Raw genomic sequence first — 22,238 nt, forward strand, 5'->3', positions numbered from 1 at the left:
TAACTGTGGCATGCCAAAACAAAGATACCTGCGTAATCAGCTGTGGTATTGGGAAATCGGTTGTGAAATATTTCCATCTTGCACGAACCCATTGAGGTAGCGTGTGTCTACCAGCGTGACCTGTATTGTCCTCCTCTTTCACACACTTCTGATCATTTTCTATAATGTGTTACTGACTGGTGCACTGTGTCATGAACTTTATCTGGCCCTTTATTTTCTGTCCTGGGCTTATCCTGTGTATTCCCAAGGTGAAGCTCTTCCATTATAGGAGTTCTCAGATGTCCTTTATGTGCCAGTGTTCAGGCATAGGCCTGTCTGTGTTTCGTAATTAGCCATCTGGGACTGAGGACAAGAGGCAGCTGCAGATCTGAGAGCAGGGCGGCGACGCTGCCGTCTGTCAGGACCTCCGATCTAGCGGTCTTGTTCTTCTCCTGGCACTGACACTGTTACTACAGTGTGTTTTGGGCTTATTCTTTCAGATATTTGTGCTTCGTAGGATAGGATGAAACACAAAAACATGTATCATAGGATGCGAGAATGAATTAAGCAGTCATAGTTTTGAACTGCAGATCATAAGGTCATACAGCCTTACAGACAAACGGCAGCAACAGGAAGTGATATTTTGGTATCCTCACCGCAGTGAAGTTTGTCTGGCTTCCTGTTGCGAGTGCTATAGGTGGAAACAGTGTGTTTGTGTGACATTAAGGATTCTTCTCAATCTGTTCCTGCTAACAAAACGTAATGTTTCAGCATTATTTTTGCTCTCCGAGTTGGAATATAATCCACCAAATCAGAGATGGAAGGATGTAAAGATGGAGTGAGCAGTGAAGAGAGACACCCACCCTCCTCTCTACTGTAGCTCTCCATTTCTAAAATCTACTCTTGGTTTCAGGTTCATGTTACTGAATGGTTCATATCTCTGTCCATCCTTCTTATTTTTGCCACAAAGAGCAGCTTGTTCTCATGCGTGACTCAGTCATTCTGTAGCACTGGGCTAAGTATATTCCTGCTGTTTTCCACTGACTTAGGTGCCGGTTAGTCAGTCACAGGGATAGCCAATCACAAACAGCAACATGTGCATCTCCCAGTAGAAATGAATGATACTGATGTATCAGAGAGAAGAAGACAAATTATTGTCTGCAGGTGCATGATGCAGCCAGCTAATTTATAATCTTTGGTGATTAAATGAAAAGTTCAAAATATTGAGAAATACGTGCATTTATTTTCTTTCAGAAAATGCGATTAGATAATCAATATTAATCTCACGTGTATGAGATTAGGCAGAGGGAGTGACCCCTCTCACATTACACATAGTCATTTAATCCATTGGTAATATAAAAACATTGTTTAGTGCAGTTTAAGTATGGAGCTGGAGTCTGGACTTGGATTAGCTTAGTTTAGCATAAAAATTTGGGTTTTAGAGGGAGTTATGTGCTGGAACTATTTATTGATGATAGGCAGGTGCAGTGACTGTGCGCAGCTTGCCAAAGTCTTGCCATCAGGCCCTTTCTTACGTGTGTGAAAGGGCAAGTTCATTGTCTGGAGTCATGTCCTGCATCCTGCACGCCACCACTCTCCTAAACCAAATGTACAACCGTAACGTATAACCAAACAAGTATTTCTTCCAAGTTAGAATGCGTCTGAAACGGACAATCTTCTGTCGTGTGCTACATGTGTGAAAGGGCAACTTTGGACAATGTCCGGACCCGATTCGTCGGACATTGTCTGTAGTTCATATGAGAAAATGGCTACAGTGATGTTACAAGGTGTGGTACCATCATGCATGTACAGGCGGAGAGCCAAAAGCTGCGTTCACTGTACCTGGCAACCCACGGATACCTATGCACAACTCTAATAAAGTCATTTTTAGTACAGGGCAGATGGATACATTGTTGTTAGCCAAGAAATAGTTTCAGTTTCAACTTAAAATCCCTTCTTTTTTAACATCTCTGTTGGAGTACATACCAAACACACAAAGTACAACGTGTTAGTAAGTGAGCTTTAGAGGAGTTCGCAATTTTTGAACTTTGGACAGAGCCAGGCTAGCTGTTTGGCCCTGCTTCCAGTCTTTATGCTAGCTAGGCTAACAACGTCCTTACTCCAGCTCAATACTGAAAACACATGCAATTGATATACATTTTCTCATCTAACACTGGTGAAAAAAAACAAATGTTTCCCAAAATGTTAAACTATTATTTTAACAGAGACAGTACTATAGGTCAGTACACCTACATCTGCCTGGTCTGTCTAGTCTCAATACAAAGCTACAGAGAGCAGAAACTTGCATTTAAGTGACAGATGTGCTTGGTTTAGGGGGACTGAAATACGAGCATGCAAACATGTACTTCCAGGAAATAAAATATAGAACCTAGTGCACATAGTGCACATCTGAAATGACTCCTCATAAACAGTGCAGAAATGATAATCAGAAACCTAGAAATGAAACTGAGGTCAATCCTCAGTCACATGAGAACTAGCGGTGAGATTAGAACATGGAAAGATGCAAAAAGATTTTGCATACAGTTAAAGACCAGGCTTACTGTATCTACTCAGCTATTCAAATCACACAGGCAGCTACAACCCTCGTGGATCTTATTCTTAGAATGACAGATGGGTCATATGTCAACGATGGCTACATACCACAGCCAGGGGCCATTCTAGGATTTTTTAAGGGGGGAAGGGGGGTTCAGAATACAGCATAGAAAATGTGCATAGAAATATAGGAAATATTGGATAGGATAGAACAACACAATGTAATTTTGCTAAATAAAACAGATCACATTAATTATTAATTTCACTTGTTTTTATGTGAAACAAGTTACATTACACATTTCCTATGGGCTCTTAAGGCAAAATATTTGGATAGTGATCATGGTAACATGAATTGGTCATGTGACAAGGGCTGGGAAGATTTTTTTCACAGAACCGCATAAAAATAATGTACAATACACACAATAAATTTGCCAATTAAAGTGCAATACACAATTTGTTTCTTACAGCAACAAGTTCAAGCTCTACAGGGAGTTCAATATGTTTCTACTTTTAAACTGGCCTCAAAATCTCAACAAAGTACACAGTTGCCATACAATGTGTGTTTAAAGTATATATCCATTTACCAAATGGAAAGGCAGCGATCGGCAGAACAGGCAGCAAAGTGACACTACTCTAAACCAATGGAAATCATATTTCAGGGGGGGCGGGTGCCACCCCGGGCCCCCCCTCTAGACCTGCCCCTGACCACAGCACATCTGGATCTCTGAGGACACTTTGATGAGTTCACAATAAAGCAGGTCGGACTGCACCTCCCAATCCTTTCCTTTTGCTGTATTTGGTTGTTTGTTTGCTGCACAGTCATTGTACAAGTGCTTTGCATTTTTTTCACCTTGTTTATCTCACACCCCAGAAGAGCCGCACATAAACGAATCATTGTATTGGTGGCCTGTCTGCTGGTCGCCAGCCAAAGTGATTTATATCTTCCAAAGCAGCCAGGAGACAGGCTGCCAAATCCAATTGTGGCAGAAACAAATGGCCAAAAATAAGCTATGAAAGGCAGTATTTCAATCTTCACTCAAAGGGCAGGAATGTGTCAATAGGTAATGGAGGTCATCTCGGTTGATTTATGTAACATCATTGTTGATCTCAGTCCCATGTTAGTGATGCAGAGCCTCGGTCTGCAGGCCTTTCACACCGTTATGTGTCATGTCTCAGTAGCCACATTGGAATTGGGCGCCGTTCCCGGCTAAGATTGTTTATACAGACAGGAAACACCGTTTCCCCTTATGATAGCAGTGACTCCATATAAAATATTTGACCGGGAGCTCTTTGTAAATTCAAACCTAACATAAGTGTTTACTGAGTGGAGATTTACACATTACTGAATTAAAACAGATTGCGCCACACAGACTAGTTTAAAACTGAATGGAGTTTTAATGAACTGTATTAGCTGGTTCTTTGTATGGACATTTGTTTTGGTACATCAGTCCGAATGCATTTGACAGGACCCCAGTAGTAGTTCACTGCACTTTATTGCGTTGGGTTAAAAGCACGGTGATGTACTGGACACTTATTCACTTCAGACTAAATCTGTGAACCTGTGGAAAATGAAAGCACAGAGTTTAGGGCATATAATACAATCCAACAATTAGTAGGCTTCACATTCTTGGATTCACCCAGGATAAAAATTATACATAATCATCAGCTGAACAAATGAAATAATATGTTACACAAGTTTAAAATGCTTAATATATATATATATATATATATATATATATATATATATATATATATATATATATATATATATATATATATATATATATATATATATGATATATATGTTCATGGTTGCTTTCTTTATGCTGGCGTTACAGATATTTCCTAGCAATCGATTAGCACATAACGTTTTGAGGTTTTAAATGGTGTACCCAGTCCAGCAGTGTTCAGTACGTGGGCGTTCCTCCTCCATACTGATATTCATCATCAACTGTTCTGTCCTCCTATTCCCTCACCTCAATCTTCTCCTTTCCCTCTGCTCCTCTTTTCATCTCTTGACCTCATTGGCACACAGTGAGCGCAAGGTGTCATCACCATGACAACAATCCAGATTCAACCAAGCATCAGTGAGCTTTTGCTCCCTCCCCCCCCTCTCTTTTTACCGAATTAAAAAGGGAAGTTCATCTGTCAGCGCCCCTTTTCAGCGCTGCACTGACAGCGCGGTGGATAACAGCAGGGCCTCACTGGCACACAGCTGTTCAGGAGGAGCATCTTGGCCCTGTGGCCAGTGGGATTCACTGAAGATGTCTCTATCCATTAGTTTGGGCCAGAAGTCACTCGGCTGCCCGTGCGCCTCAGGACAGTAATGGTTATTAATGAAAGCTTGCTCCTTTTTATTATAACGTCAGCTCATGCTACAAGTGTGTTTTCTCCCCCGTTCATGCCAGAGTTGGTTCTTGAGGATCTGCTCAACGTGTCAGCACATAGTATGGAGCAGTATGGATCGGTCTTTTTCAAGGTCTCGGGTCTTGTCTCGGAATCAAGACCGGTCATGATCACAACTAACCTGACTCCGCCATATGGATTGCTTCGCATTTGCTCTGCGAGTGGAAAACTGGAGCTCACGAGATCAGGATGGTCTCACGAGGCTAGATCACAACTGCCTTTTGATTATTTTATCAAGGCATTTCTAATGATACACTGTAGAAAGTCAAGGCCAGTAGCTTCTCTTTGGCAAATCATGGCAATAAAAGAGGTGAATGAAGAAGAATCTTCTTTTTAATCTTCGGGTTTAAGGTTCAGTGGGCTTGGTGGCCCAAGGGGCCAGTGCTTAAAAATATTAGCATCTCTCCCTGTTATTGTATGCAATTTAGGCAATAAAAATGTAGCTTTTTCTAAAAAAGGAAAACTCTGTTTTGTATATTTACTATTGCTGTTTACTATAAAGCAAAAGTATTTCTTATCCGATTAATCAATGGAATAATCTTGTACTCAATTACTAAAATAATCAATAGCTGCAGGCCTAGTCTCAACCCCTCAAAGTCGTGGTCTTGTCTCGGTCTCGATACACTCTGGTCTAGGTGATGACATAGTCTCGGGTTAGGTGGTCTTGACTACAACACTGGTATGGAGGTAATGAGCTTAAGAGGCATCTGAATTACGATCCCGTGCAGTGAGTCATGTGCTCAGTGTGTAGATGTGTATTAGTGCTCACAGCTGTGCGTGTGGAAAAAAAGTGCCTAACTTTTAAGTGGCCGGTAACTGTTAACTCTCTGCTGCTCGTTAGCATTCAGAGCTTGGTCCCACCTCCTTCTTTCAGTCCTCAGCAGCCTCGCCGGACACAAAGATGCCCTTCATGGCCCCCCGACAGAAGCCAACCAGAAAAGAGGGGTCGAGCTCACCTCGTGTTTGTCAGAGCTTGACTTTTCCCACTGAGATCAACTGAAACAGCCCACTTTTCCTTTATTGCTTCTGGATTCCGATCCATAGAGATATCCTGGTGTTTAATCGCGGAGCGTTGTCCACATGAGGAGCGTAGTAGACCCCACAGATCTACGCGACTACTCAGGCCAAGTAACGCTCCCCGTGTGAAAAGCCCTTAAGGCTTAGGCGCAGCACCCAAGCCGTTCTGGGCACCACCTCAGCTGAATGAATGTAAAATAAATGTTAGCATCAACACTAACTAAATGACTTTTACTCAGCTCTAATGACTGTTGTTGGTCTCCAGTAAACTTCTTTAGCAATTTTTGTCTTTACGCTTTTTACATTATTCATTTATTATAATAACTGCTCTAGCTTTTCCAGTGTTTTAAAACTGATATGGTAATAATAATGGTCCAAAATGATGTGAAATGTTTTTTTACTTGAGGAAGGACTCCTATAGCCACCGCCAAATACGCGCACCTGAGTCTTCCACAAACCTAAGGAAAGCACTGTGATGATGGAATGGAACGGTACATGATTTCTCCTGACCCTGTTGTGTCCAAGTACAGACATCCAGTGCAGAACCAACCGACTGAAGACTGCAACGCTGCCCACGGCAGTCAGATGGTACAACTCGGCACTTTATGCAGTCTGACCATAAACATACGTGTGCAAATATGTTATTTATTTACTAACTTATATTTAGTCTTTTTATTTTTTTATCTACATAGGGCCGGACTTCCTATGTTTTAAACCAATGTAAATTCAGCTTTTTTTTCAGTTGTTTGACTGTGAGCATGATTTTCAATAAACTAAACTAAACAAAACATAAATGAATAATACGTGCATAGCCAACTCAGTCTTCTATCTTTGTTATTCTAGTTAGTCTTGATATTGTTTATGGTCAAGAAGGACCTACCAACGTCTTTTACCTTTTGTCTCTCTTGCATCCCCGGGGGCAAAGCATCACATGTCAGGTTAGTTTTAGAGCTTCAGACATTGCAACGCTTCCTACACCTTAAATATATTGATATGATATTGATACTCCTCCGTGCAAAATCCAATCATTTATTATTTACGACCTCCCCTCACTGCCACTATTAATATACCTTACTGTGGCCAAACCCTGTCACCAGAACATTAGGAGCAGTCGGGGCCCAGTTTCTATGGGACAAAGAATCACTTACCTATATAATATTGATGAGAGCTGGCAGTCTCAGTAGGTGTTTACTGCAGCTTTCCTCAGACGTGAGACGTCTTGTTGTGAACTGCTCACACATTTACCAGCTCTAGCGATTAGGGCTGCACAGCTATCGCAATATCAACTGCCGCAATATACACATAGCGAAAGACACACCGAGATTTTTTATGTGTAAGTTGAAAGAAAATATCAGGAGAAAGCTGCACATTAAAATGTAACAGTCATTCTTTTTTAGTGGTGCCTTTTTATATTCAATTAAATGTTCAATTTGTTTAATAGAAGAATGTTAGAAATTATTTCCTTTTTATTAATTTTAAATTCAACAAGCAATTTATTGTATTTTAGCAGAATACTGAAAGCAGCAGAAATGCAGAACAGAGTACAGTAGAATTTAATATCGGTTTATTTACCACAAGTAATATTGTTATCGTATTATTCAACAACGTTATCGCATATCGGATATTTTCCTTATATTGTGCAACATTTATTCTGTGGTGCTGTTTAATGAATTGGGACACATACACAGGGTTCAAAATGAACTGTTTGGTCCGCCGGCTAGTGAATGCTCACATTCTTCCAGCCACTCAATAGATACCATTGTTTTTTTGCCTGGTGAGTGAAGGAAATATACCAGCCAATTTCCATATTTTACCAGCATTTGGCTGGTGGATGGTGCTAATTTTGAACCCTGCCACATATACATATGTTCATTTTTAACCTACCGCAACCAATCGGTATGTAAACAAGCTGAACTGCTCCTTGAATCATCTTAATTTGGCAATTACAGAAACAAAAACAAGACCTGTTTCTGGAGCGTCTTTCTGCTTGACCTGTACCCGATGAAGGCAAATAAAGGCTGTTATGGTAGTAAAATGCAAATGGCCCAGGGAGGTCTGAGATGGGTCTTTGTGTAGAGGCAGACAGTTCTATTTGGCAGCCATGTTTTCTTTCTCTGTGTGTGTGTGTGTGTGTGTGTGTGTGTGTGTGTGTGTGTGTGTGTGTGTGTGTGTGTGTGTGTGTGTGTGTGTGTGTGTGTGTGTGTGTGTGTGTGTGTGTGTGTGTGTGTGTGTGATTAGAAAGGAGGGGTAGCAGTTCAGCTCAGCAGTTAATTAGACCCCGGGGGAGCACAGAGGGTGCAGGTGGAGGCCTGATCCCAAACAGATACACTCACATTTGCCTTTGAATGAGAAAAAGCAGCAGAATGTCAGTTTTTACCATAGACTGTTAATACAGTCTATGTTTTTTACGCTATTGTATTGGTCTCCATTTTTAGTGCAGGATGCAATGTTTCACACTGGTCGCGGGACATAAAACGTCTCTGGTCCATCTGGTTGGCCTTCCACTTTGGTTACATGATTTTGCCGGGGGGAGCCCAAATCCAAATCCATTTATATTGCTAGATACCACTAGAAGTAAAAGAGCTTTTATGTCATTTGGATGAACTGACCCTTAAAATATACCATGTTTTCATTATCATAGTCTACACAACATTACAATAAACCCTATACTGTAGCCTGTCAGTAGCACTGTTACTAATGTTAGAAGGTTCAGTGGGTCAAAGCTACTTCAGGAAGTTGTTACTGAATTATACCTTAAAATGATCATTCCCTAAAATCCATCAACAGATTCTGGTGAAAGTAGATCTGGTAAAAAGTCACACATGAGTGTTTTGACAGCTTCTGTAGCCCCCGCTCAGCTAACTGTCACCGTGTCTGTGCTGACACAGCCTTCTCAGTGCACAATCATCATTAACCTGTGCTTTTAGTGCATGCATTAGGAATCACGTGGCCAAAAGCCACTCTTTTGGTTACTATTCATCTCCATAGTAGCCAGCGAGCCACTCTGGTGAAGGGGTTAATTGCAGCACTTAAACACATTTAGAAATGCTAAACTCTTTGCAACTCAATGACATTAGCTGAAAGGGAAAGCCAGCTGAGTAAGACTAATGGTTCTCATCATTCATAGTTCTGCTGTGCATTAATGGACCTGAAGCTGCAACACAGACAATACAGACCTTGAATGCAATCTGCAGTTGTTTTATTATTCCTATCAGTGTGTTAGATGTAGTCCATTTGGTTGCTTTTCTTCCAAAGCCTAAATACTGTATTGCACGATTACTGCTTTATGTGAACAAAAGGCAACCCACAATACCACCAAAACCCATCTGTCTCGTAGCTTTCATGTAGGGCTGAACTATTGGAGGAAAACATCTAACTGCGATTGTTCTGACAAATATTGCGATTGTGAGTTAAATGGCAAGCATTTTCTGTAAATTTCATTCGAGGCCTGTTTGTGTAGCTGACATTGTATTACGGCATGATACGTTTGTACCAAGCATCATCACCAATTTATCTTGTGTCTACATGAAAACAATCCAGTTGCTTGTTGTGGTCCTCTCAGGGTTTTAACTGGTCAGTCAGAGAAAAGTTAACTTCCACAAATTCTTACCTAGTTCTCTACAGATAAATGGAGCATAATTGGTTTGCGTACAGTAAAGGCAATTAGTCTTTTTCCTTATTTGACAGAAATCTATATGCATTTGCCTGTCATTTCTGACAATTTGATAAACAAAAATGTTATGCCCCCAATCAACAAAACTGCTTAAAAAAATATTATTAATATTAAAATACTGACTAAGCGCTCCTATTCAAGTTTATGTTCTGCTTTTTCAATTGTTGTTTGGTAAAATGCTATTAAACACAGTCCGAGAGGATTTTAAGTGCTATTTTTAATGTCAATTGTTAAATTGGCTAAAACCTCTTTGGGGGTTGCCAAAAAATCCTCTTTGCAGGAAAACCCCCGGTGGTCCAACTGAAATTACAATGCATTTTTGCTCTGTAAATCGCTTGTCCTGTGTTCTCCTTTGAGAAAAAATCTGAAACCAACTGTCCACCTCGTAACTTCATTGGAACCCAAATAAAAACCCACTAAATCCCACTAAACTGAAGCACGAGACAATCTCCAGTCATATACATTGACTGTGTGTTCCTGCATAACAGCAGAGGGTTGTGCCTCTGCTTTTGCTTCAGCTGCAGGACATCAACACTGTGTTCATCCATCACCGCTATCAAGGTTCTTATTTACTGTACATGCTAATTTCAGACTGGGAACACATGCCAGTCACCCAAAAAGGGCAAATTAGTCAGCATGAAGCTTGTTTTCTCTGATTTACATCCAGCAAGAGATACTATACGCTGATGAGAATGTATAGTTCAACATGTCTCTCTGTTCCACTCCATCCTCCCTTTGTAATTGCTTTAAGTTCAATTTAATTTGGTATAATCAGCAGAAAGATGAGCTGGCTTGTCTCTCGTAGTGTCCTCTGTACTGAGGCCAGTGTATACAATGCTTTTTTACAATGTTACAACCAATGTTTTCTACTCTAACAAGTACGAGACATCATAAACTTGACATTATATCAAAACAATTAGCTATACCATACCGTATTATAACTATGATGATATAAGCTATTCCAATCCTAAATTCTAATGACTTTTTTTCTTAGTACACGGTAGACACTCTATTGGTCCAGTCTCGATAATATTTGAGCTTCTAGTTTTATCAAGCAGACCACACAGAGCAGGCCCATTCTGCAAGGATGAGTCAGTAGTCTGTCTTTGAGCATTTGTGAATGCCTCGCTTGAATACACCCTTACTGCGTGTGTGTGTCATGTGGGTCCGTGTGATTTCCAGAGCTTTTACACCTCCACAGGATTAATAGACAAAGCTAATTACTTTTCCCGTGCTTCAGTGGTGGAGGATGCTTTGTGATTCCTTGCTTCCCTTTGTCTGATTGCAGAGCTGCCACACACAGTATTTTACACTTGTTTAATCGTGCACATGTTTCAGCACACACGCGCGCACACACACACTTACAAGAGAACTGTAATAAAGTTGGCAAATGTGTTACAACAGCAAGCAGTAGTTGCCCATTAACACATGCAGCATTTACAGAGCAACGTTAGCCTTCATTAGTCGAATTTATGTCCACCTGATAAATATTACCCAATATTTTCTCTGCTTTTAGCTCTGCTTTGGTCTCCATCAACTCTTGGAAAAATATCTGACTCTTTAGCTGCTAAATGCTCCACTTTGTTCAATAGATAGTAGCTTACTGTGTCTGTCTGCTGTTTGCTGCTGGGCAGGTGGTGTACAGTACAGTGAGCCGAAAACTGCTGCTTGTTGCTGCTGAAAAGAGAGTCAATGAGAGCAGTGAGAGACCAAAAAATTGAAAGTTGCACGCTGATAAACCAAATCAATTAGCTAAAAGAAGCTAAATGCTGCGGAGAGCTCAGGGGAACTTTAGATCCAGGTGAAAAGTCTCTGTGGTTTTGTCACATTACTTTTGATCCAATAGCCTATCAATCAGTGCAGCTTTAAAGTTACAATCTCGAAGATCTCCGTTTCATTCTCTTTGGTGGCATATATGTATTTTTGGATCTCACTTTCACTAGTTTTTGAAGTTTCATTGTCCGCAATCAACGCTCTTTTTCTTTGTTTGTTCCGGCATATATTGACTCGCTATGCTAGAAAAAAAAATCTTCAAGATTATTACTTTAAAGTAAATCTGTGGAAACTTTAGCTTTTTTTTTTCTTTTTCTAAGTCCAAAAACTTCCAAAGGCTTTATTGTATTATGTGAAACACTGAAAAACATGCAAAACACTACTTTCTTAGCTGGAACCAGAACATGTACCAGAAAACAAACTGTACGAACTTGATTAATTTTTCTGTTGACCAACTAATCGATAAAACAACGATACTCTCTGATACTCTAGAACAGGGGTCCCTCAACTGACAGAGAGATGGAGCAGGGACCCCCTACTACATATATTTTATAAAATTAAGTTGCATATTAAACTGTGCCTACAATAACGTGTAGGGCGGCCTAAAACCTTTATACATAACTTTTTTTTTTTTGCATAGAATACTAAGCTATTAAAATAGCCTAATAATTGTTGCCATGATTTTAGAAATCATGTTTTGATGTTAAAATGTGGCACAATGAATCCTCAGGAGGAACTGTGTCTGGATGGCTACCTTAGAGACTACCTTACCTAGAGGCCAGTAAGCAGTGGGCATTTTAATTTGCTAATAATGTGTTGGATTCATGTTAAGACTTTTTATATTTTTGAAAAAAACTTTTTAAACCTAAAAATCATTTTGACTGCATTGACTCTGAGGACCCCCTAGGGGTCCTGGACCCCATGTTGAAGATCCTTGCTTTAGATGTAAAGATGCTGATGTAAATCCATAGACTCCCTGACATCCCTGAGTGTACCTAAACACAACATGATACTATTCAATACTGCGTGTACATCACGAATGATGTGTTGACAGTGTCTCTCAGCCTCAACACTTGAAAGGATTTTCATCAGCATGTAGGAATCTAAAATGCTCCTCCCTGACTCAGCTCCTCCTCCTGACCCTCGGCCTACAGGAGCATGTGCACACCACAGCGTGGCAGATGGCTTATCGCTCCCGACCGGTTTCCCTTGCTTTTCTATTTCTGGCATCTTTATGCGGAGAGTCTATTGTGTAGGCTGTCGTGATGCAGCATCCTTGTTAATCCACCTGGTTTCCCCACTGTGGTGGTTTCCAGCTGTTGCCACTGGGCCGTTTTAAATTCAAGATGGATTTTTACTTAATTTTAGCACGGAAGCACATCGTCTTGTATGCAGCTGTGACCATTGGTGATTTGTTTCCCAATGAATAAAGAAGGGGAAAAGGGTTTGCCTCTATTATTCTTAAAACATTTATGTTTGTTTCTTTTAGGCCATCGGAAACAGTCAGAAATACTGTTTCAAGTGTCACGTCAAGTGTACCGTATCACAGTCGCCGTGGCATGTTTCCATCTTGCCGTGATAAAATGTACAACAATGATCAGGGAGTAATTGCATGCTACGCAAGTCAGCTCTGCTGTCAAGAACAAATGTGTCAGCCGCGCCCTCACTCACACCAGCCGTGACCTTCCTGCACTTCCAGCCTTTCCTTCCTCAGCATCACCGCTACTGCACATGATCACTGGAGGTGTGAACGCACGAAATGTCACGTAAAGATGACGTTCCCTCTGCCACACACACACCTAAAGACCTACCCTGCTCCATTCAAGGCCATTTGTGTGTTGCAGTGAATAATGGTGTTCAGTAGAAAACGCCGGAGCCCAGAGGATGTGTATGGCGGCGAGCCGAGAGGAGCGTTGGACTGGAGAGGGTTGGCCTTCACTCGTAATGATGCAGCTGCTCTCTCTCTCTCTCTCTCTCTCTCTCTCTCTCTCTCTCTCTCTCTCTCTCTCTCTCTCTCTCTCTCTCTCTCTCTCTCTCTCTCTCTCTCTTTCTCTGTCCCTGTCTCTGTTCCTTTCTCTGTAACTGTGCATTTTTCCTAAAAGAAGTGTAACCTGTTCTCCCTGCTGCTGTCTTAACAGGATGGTAAAACTGTTTAAAAATAGACATACGTGCCTCTCAAACGCCCTAAAGAATTGGTTCATAGACATGTTGTTCATTTCTGTTCAGTTCGCAATAATTAATTATCAGTAATAATATGCTTTAATCAAAGGCGCTCAGTATAGCTTTTTCAAAGACCAATATCAGTGGTGGAATGTAACTAAGTACTGTTAAGTACAAATGTTGAGGTACTTGTACTTTACTTGAGTCTTTTCTCTTCATACCATTTTCTACTCCGCTACATTTCAGGGAGAAATATTATACTTTTTACTCCGCTACATTCATCTGTTACAGCTTTAGTTAGTTACTTTAGTTACTAGTTACTTTACACATTAAGACGTCTGCACTCAGAACCCATGTAGTTTATAAAATCTGATGTTTGATTCTAAAGTAAACTAGCCGACAATATAACAGCTACAAGTCCAGCTGAGATGATGAGACCATTAAACACACAGCTCGTTGGATCCTTTACACACAGTTCTGCATCCAGTAATTTTACTTGTAATACTTTAAGTTCATTTTCCTGATGATACTTTATCAAACTGGACCTACAATAACATATTGGGTGGCCTACAATACTAAGTTATTAAAATAATAATTATTTACATATTCATATATTTATGTTTTAATGTCAAACATACATGTGGAAGGCACAGTAAATCCATAAGTTTACCTGTATCTATGGATGGCTACCATATCGGCTACCTTACAGGCCAGTAAGTGTATCCACAGACGGTTTAGAACCGAGACGCGCCAACTCGGAGTAGTTTCCTGTATCAGCGTTCAGTTTTTATGCTCCACATATCTGGAACAAACTCCCAGAAAACTGCAGGTCCGCTGCAACTCTCAGTTCTTTTAAATCCAGGCTGAAGACCTATCTTTTTAATGTTGCCTTTCTTTAAATAACCTATTTTTAACTGCTCTTTCTTTAAAATTCTTATACTGCACTGTACATTTTATTCTTGTCTTTTAATGATTTTAAATTGTTTTTAATTGTTTTCTAATTGCTCTTTACATTTAATTTTTTGTCTTTTAATGCATTGAAATTGTTCTAACTGTTTTTTAATGTTTCATGTAAAGCACTTTGAATTGCCTTGTTGCTGAAATGTGCTATACAAATAAAGCTGCCTTGCCTTGCCTATCTGTGTCCGAGCCCACAGGCAGGGACCTGAGTGTATTGAATCCAATGGGAGATTTGAACATGAACACAGATTATGAGCAATTATTTTGCCCCATAGTCACCAAAGTAAATATTGGACCCATTTGTCACAAGCCACATATCTCCAGAACATTCTGACACTAAAATGGCATTTTTCAGATGGAAACATGAGGAGAAAATTTAGTTTGAGACCTGTTTCTGTCTCAGGAACAAACTCTCACGAGATCTGGCAACACAGAGAAGCTAACGACAGCTAACATCAGCTAACATCAGCTAACGTTAGCTAACGTTCGTGAACGCCCTAACAAAACTAATCTCTGTGATGCTAAATATTATGAGTGGGGGAAAAATCGATACAGCATAGTATTGTAATATTTTCCGTGGCAATATCGATACACAAACGCCAAGTACCGATCTATTATTATATATGTGTTGGTCAGTTTGTCTGCTTGACGACAATCCCATTTTGCAGCAATAAAACTGAAGTGAGATGAACAAACTGAGAAATGTATCTTTTTAGATAAAACAGATGTTGACAAAGTTTCCTTTTGGGGACATCATTTGAAATTGGGAAAAATTTGAAGTTGGAAAAAACGTAATAAATTGCAATATATCGCAGAATATTGCAATATGTTTAAAATCGCAACAATATTGTGTCGTGACATAAGTATCGTGATGATATCGTATCGTGAGGCATCTCACACCCCTACTAAATATTACTTTCAGCTGTGTCAATATCTAACGTTAGCAAAAGAACATATTAAGAAATTATTAAAATATAACTTTTCATCCATCCACACTACCATCTCACGACACATTCAAACGAGGCCGCGACCCTTCAGGAGACAGGAAGTGTGTACCGTTTCATACCATTGGCGCTGCTTGAAATGTGCTATCTTTAGTATAGAGGATCTTTGATGTCATGTTGACGTATAGTATAGTTATATACGTTATAGTGACCTTTTAGTACCAAACCATGCTTCAGTTTTTAAGTTAATCCGATTTTATCCATATTACCTTTGTAACCTATACTTTTGCTGTACTTTACTTTCTATAGGATAGCTGTTGTCTCTCTTTCTCTCCGTCTTTAAACTCTCTTGGTTAGATATGTCCTGCACATGAATTATTGATGTTGAGGGACTGAGCTGCTGTGCTGTGAGGTTTTTCTGCTCCATTACTGCTCTCCCACTGGGCCAAGAGGTTTAGCTGTCAGCTGACCTCCACTTGGCCCCAGTATTTGCTGTAGCTATTTCGCTAGTCTATATCCACAATGTTCCACTTCTGGAATTGTTCAGGCCGCAAATTTCGTCGGATGTGCTTTTTTTTCGCCTGGATGTCCATAACCTTCTTCTTTCTTTGTGTTGGCGTTCTAACCTCCGGTGGATTTGTGAGGACTATGGTTAACTGCTCCTCAGATCTCTGCAGGGTAAATCCAGACAGCTAGCTAGACTATCTGTCCAATCGGAGTTTTCTGTTGCACGACTAAAACTACTTTTGAACATACACATGTTCCCCCAAAAGTCCGGCCCGGCCTGAGGATAGCGGCGGAAAATATCGGCCTGTGGGCCTCTAATCTTACCCTCAATCGTTAACCAAACTAAACTAACTCAGTCCCGGAGTCAGACTTGGAGGTCCTGACTCCCATCCTAGCTATAGTGATGTTGACATGGAGCCAGTGTCAGTGTCACTCTCCTGCCTCCCAACATACAACATCCTGTATTTCTTTCATCAGTTCTCCATTTGCTGTGTGTTTGGGTGGAGAGGGAAAGGTTATGGGAGCATCACTTAACACAGTGCTTCTTAAACCTTTTCAGACCAGGGGCCACTTACTGATTAAGAGAAACTCATGGAGCGCCAAAATATCCCCAGAAACAGTAGGCCTTATAACAGTATATTACAAATGACGGTCGGCTTCATTGCTGAAGTCTGACAACGCGGCAAAACAGCCAAATCAAATAGTAATGTTTTAATGTACGTACAATTTTATTTAATATTGAAAATAACACAATCTATGCTCTTCACTGTTTGGCTTTGGAGTCGCTCGCACACAGTTTGAGAAACACTATTTTGAATTTTAAATTTAGAACATGACATTTGACCAAATCTATTCGCGGACCACCATGAATCGCTCGGTCCTCTTTGAGAAATATTGACTTAACACACACACACACACACACACACACCTCTATTGATGTCATCCTGTCTCTCAAAGTGTTTTCCATGGGAACTGCTAGAGTGACAGATGCTCTTTCTCCCTTTCACATTCTCATTACCTTGTCTCTCTGTTCCCACTCCTCTAATTCCCCTTTTTTTTAGTTTCACTCTCATCTCTCTGTTCTCTACTTCTCTCTCTACCAAATGTTTAGACCAATGAAATTGTATTCCCCAACTGTCATTTTACTGCAGTAGCTGCTGGGATTTTACCTCATGCTCAGGTGCATGTATTATTTGTTGGACACATGCACACACGATGCATTACCTGACTGTCTGAGGGAGGCTGAGGCTGTGGCTGAGCAGCTGATGACTCAACAGTGGGACCTGTCTAAGCCAGCCTCGACCTTTCAGAGCGGTGTACGTGGCTGAGCTGAAGCTCATTGTTGATCTGAAGGGGAGCTGTTTTTTTTTTTTATCTCTGTGAAGGTCCAGTACAGCCATGAGTTGGAATGACACTGCATGAAAGGCCTTGAATTGGCTGTAGCTTAAATCAGTGATCATCAACTGGCGGCCCGGGCCCACATAGGGCCCGTCAAAGCGTCCAGCCCGGCCCTCAGAATAATAATAATGACTTTAGAAAATGTTAAACAGGAAGAAAATGCATTCTGGTATTTAGCATATCTAGCATTTTTTTTCTTCCTATTTGGAAGTAACCCCTAAAACAATTGAGATGGAAATAATAGTTGATATAAACATTAAATAAATAATACAGGCTGATCATGAATGGGTCAAGTTTATTGCTGAAAGTTTGCAATATGAATGCAACCGTATTAGTCCATTCTTCATTGCAGTCAACTTTTGGCTACAGGCTCTTTGAGAGTGACATTTTTTGAGCGTTTCTGAGGATGTCATGAAGCATTGTTCCAATCAAAAAAAGTAAGAAAAGAAAAATTCTAGCCCTAGAAAAAAAAAATGTACCGGTAGTTTTTGACCCCTGCCTAAATGATTTCACTCGTGGACCTTCCTGAAACATATATGTACTTTGGCCAACTCATGAAGAGAATCGCTTTTGGAGAGTAAAATCTGCCTTTAGGCATTTTAGTAGGTGGCCAAGCTTCAGCTCTGTACCGACATTGGATTCAAAATGAGCATTTAGTTTTTCCCCAGAATGCCTAACCCAGGACAATACATCTTTCCAGTATCGATTTGTGTGTGCTGCTGCCAAAAAGAAGGTGATAGGGGTGCACTGTCGTTGCTTGGCGTCGTATGTCTGCAGGGGTTGGGTGACGAGTGACGGGCGGGCGGGTGGCCCCCCGCGCTCCTCAGAACTGGGTCAGAGGGATTAATTTCCTGGCTAACGGCAGATTAGCATGGGAAGTTTCACTTCCAAAACGGCCCCTCCACCCACAAGCCTCAGCCGGGACTGGAAGTGAAGCGGCATGCTGCTGTTCACACTCCGGGGTCACGAGGAATGTGTGTGTAGAGCGATGCCCCTTTCATGTGTGTACATTAGGAGTGTGGATCTTCACTTGTCTCATGATTCGATTACGATTATCCTATCCACGATTCCAATCGATATCACAATGCATCCCGATGCGTCACCTCCTTACTATTATTACATATTGCTACACATGGTTTTCCATCAACAAATTCAAGCAGTCAAACATATATGAATTCCCCTTTTTTTATTGTATCTGCTCTTAAAAAAAGACACTTTCTGAATGCAGTGGAGTCACTGTCACTGACAGACCATTATTGATTATCGACGCAGAATTATCCAGGTCCGCATCGCGATGCAATGATTAATTTCAACACCCCTAGTGTACATATGCTTTCTGTCTGACTCCCCGCTGACCGTGTGTGACCATCGCAATGAAAGTCGATCTAACAGCAGCAGTGGACCACAAGACTATTTCGAAGTGCCATGTATCAAAATAAATCCTTTTAATGTAGTAATAGTCTGACACAGCTAAGACGTTTAGCCATCCAATAGTTTTCTAGCTTTTTACTACTTACAGTACATTCATTGTTTTTTTTCTGCTACAGCCTCACTGGTTTGGTATGACCAGTAGATTGTGGTGGCTAATGCTAGATGGTGCGCCTCTCTTTATTGGAGGTGGGGAAGTTGACGATACATTTGACAAACCAACCAACCTGTTGATTATGATAATGCATGTCTGGTTAACCTCCCCACCTTTGATAATGAGCAGTCAGTAGCTGCTTTCCAAAGCTTTTCAATTCAGAGGGCCAGATGTTCGTAACATTTGCGAATGTAGCGTTATCAGCGCCATGGCCAAAAGCGCACACTGTGATACATCAGCTTACGTCGTATTTACCAAACCTGCAGCTCATTGGGTAATCAGCGCCTTTCTCCGCCCACTATACCGTAAATTGCGCTGTATCAAAGCCTGTTGCTATGATACGTCAGAGTGCAGTCTGCCATATTCCCACTGCTGATGCTAGGGCTGTTTGAAATGATCCTGATGCCAATAATAATAATAAGTAATGTAGCGAGGAGTTTAACAGCTGCTGGAATGGAATGTGAACGCTGCGTCGGAGATTCCATGTCATCTTTGATTTCTTCCAGTAACTGTAATATTGCATGTCTGCTTAATCTGTAACGCTTCATGATTTTGTGTTCACTCAACTGAAAAAGTCTGATCCTTGTTGCAAAAATCTTTTCAGCTCGTCTCCTTGGCCTACGTCTTCGTCTTGCTCAGATTACTGCCGCCATTTCACCAGAACGCATATGCCAGGAAACCTACTTCCTGGTTCACACCTGCTTTTAAGAGAATTTTCACCGCAAAATAGAGGCGCACTTTCACAGGTGGTTTTTGCAGTGTTTCCTCTATGTTGATTGGCAAGTGGCGGTCCGCCACGGTTAGATTTCTTCCGCCACTGTATCAGAAAAAAGCCGTCTATCAGCAGTGATTGTTAGAGTCGCAGAATAACGTGGACACGCGCTTCACATCGCGAGTGGGCACGCATGCCACTCAGAGAAAAGGGAGAAAGAAAAAAGAGACAGGCTGTCCGGAGGACCCGGTTGAGATGGCATGTGTGCATCCTTGAGAACTGTATAGTCGTATAGCCTAATTTATATTGTCAGTTCATTTAAGCCTGTATTAGTCTATAGTTCTTGCACATTTTTAGTTTCACCTTCACCTGCTAGCCCTTGATATTATATCATGGCATAGTAGGCTAAACCGTGATTATTTCATACATTCATGTCCCGAAACATATTGGGGGAAATTCATTCAACATAATTCCAGCCAAATAACAATTCAAAGTAGGCTATGTTATTTGAACATTTATAACCTAACCTAACTGGCACTGCCTCCGTTTTGGTGTCTGCTGTGGTGCGCGGCGCAGCTCGGACCGTGCGCCATAAACTCCGCTCTCAGCTCCTCTGCCAGTTGCTGCATGAACTTCCTCCGGGACATTTTACAGCTGGTGCACTCCTTGGAGAGGATGTGTGTAATGATTCCAGCCAGTTGTAGCATGTATAAAGTTATATGAACACGTAGACAGCTACCGGCCATCTAGGCTACGTGTAGGCCTACGGCCCCTTTCACAGAGCGAGCGCCCGGTGCTTTTCTTCTGATTCAGAACCGAATCCATCCACGCCATAGCCTGCGTTACAGACTCTGGCTTTGCCTTCGGCCCATCGGTGATGCCCACTAGAGTCCGGATCGGGCCGAATTTTTCTGTCCGAGCCGGCCCGCGTTGGACAGAGCCGTGACCGAACCCGACCCGAGCCCGACAGGCATTAAGAAATTTGTGTCCAAGCCCGACACAGTTAAAATCAAATTTCTTTCCTCTCATACTAATGACACATGTAGGCTACGTTTGTTTGAGTGGAAAGCCCTTTTTTATTAAGCAACTGTAGGAAGGCATTCGGAAATGTCAACAGATGAGCGCATCAGCGCATGGGGAAACAAGCGCACGTTAATCAGCTGTTAAAATGTTCAATGTGTCAACCTCTCCTGATCGCTTCGTTTCCGACCGTGATCAGAAAACCAGGGGAGACTCGTTACCTCCAGGGCCCACGGTATAACACGAATAACCACTAACTCTGCTCCGGTTGCATCTACAACACCTCTGCTTCCTCTTTCTCTATCTCTCTTCTGCCCACTTAGGCTACCACCTTAATGTCCTTAATGCCCACACTACTCGAGAACGCTAGTTACGTTTCTCTGACAGACTATGATTATTACTAAGCAACCAAGATGCATCTTCAACCACGCAAAAGATTAAAAACAAAACCACAAAAATGGCCAAAATAGGTAAAAGTGATTGTATTTTCTTTGCCTTTTGTGTAATGTATATAGCCTAAAAACAATTTTAAATGAAAATACAGACTCTTTTAGGAAAAGTCAAGTACCAGCAGGTTTGTATTTTTTTTATTTAGCAAAGTTATTATATATTATATATATCTTTCTGAATTCCCCTATAGCCGAGCCTTGGAATTATTTTTCCAAAAGCCAAGAAAAATCAAATGCACACAGCAAGGCTGCCAACTTTGCCACTGAGGCAAATATGCAATTAGTTTCATTATGAATGGTTTCATACTATAGCCTACTTTGGGTTTTGGTTTCCCTATGAAGAAGTTCTTGTAAAATTCATTTTGTAGACCTACACTTCCTCAAAAATACAGTTCAATCAAAACTAAATCAAAATATGCCTCATTGTGTGTGAATAGTGGTGAATAAATATATTTGTTTGTGTTGCAGCGAAGTGTCCGTTCCGTTTAATAGGCTACATAAAACATTTGGCAGCGGGGCGGGGCACGGGACTGGGGGGGGGTACCGACAGATCTGCCCCCACTGCTAAAAAGGCAGTCTGTGCTTTTACCTGAGTGGGGCCTGTTTATACGTACCTCGCCATGCTTTTACGAGAACGTTGCGTAACAAATGCACCTGAAGTGGGCGCAAAAGCGTTAGTACATCTGGCCCAGATTGTCTGCAGTGGACAGACTCAAACACGACTAGGCTAATGTTAGCTTATGTTAGCATGGTGCAGATGTTGCTGTAAAATGGCCATTACTGAGTCAGTATGCTGACTTTACAACTCTTCTCTCCTTGTGCTACTATTACATTGCATTTTTGCATTTTCCTGTCCCATAAATGTCACTTGTGGCCACAGTGTACACTTCAGGTAATCATAAAATTGTTTTTTGGAGAAAACGCTGTATTGTTAACCAATACATATTTGCATATTGCATATTATACTCCTTCCTTTTGAAGATTCTAAGAATTGCTAAAATTGGTCAGCGTTGATGGGCATTTTCTGTATATTCTGACAATCTAGAGCTTGAATGATTCATCCGTTAATTAAAAGAATAATCGAGACATGAATCATTAATGAAAA

The 22,238-nt window shown here is 41.1% G+C and overlaps 1 protein-coding gene across 1 annotated transcript in view; it reads left to right on the plus strand.

The window, feature by feature from the left end:
• The window catches only part of gfod1 (glucose-fructose oxidoreductase domain containing 1), a 45,147-nt gene that overhangs the window by 17,626 nt on the left and 5,283 nt on the right, over positions 1–22,238 (plus strand).

The sequence above is a fragment of the Perca flavescens genome, chromosome 22 (genome assembly GCF_004354835.1).
Source record: "Perca flavescens isolate YP-PL-M2 chromosome 22, PFLA_1.0, whole genome shotgun sequence".
NCBI lineage: Eukaryota > Metazoa > Chordata > Actinopteri > Perciformes > Percidae > Perca > Perca flavescens.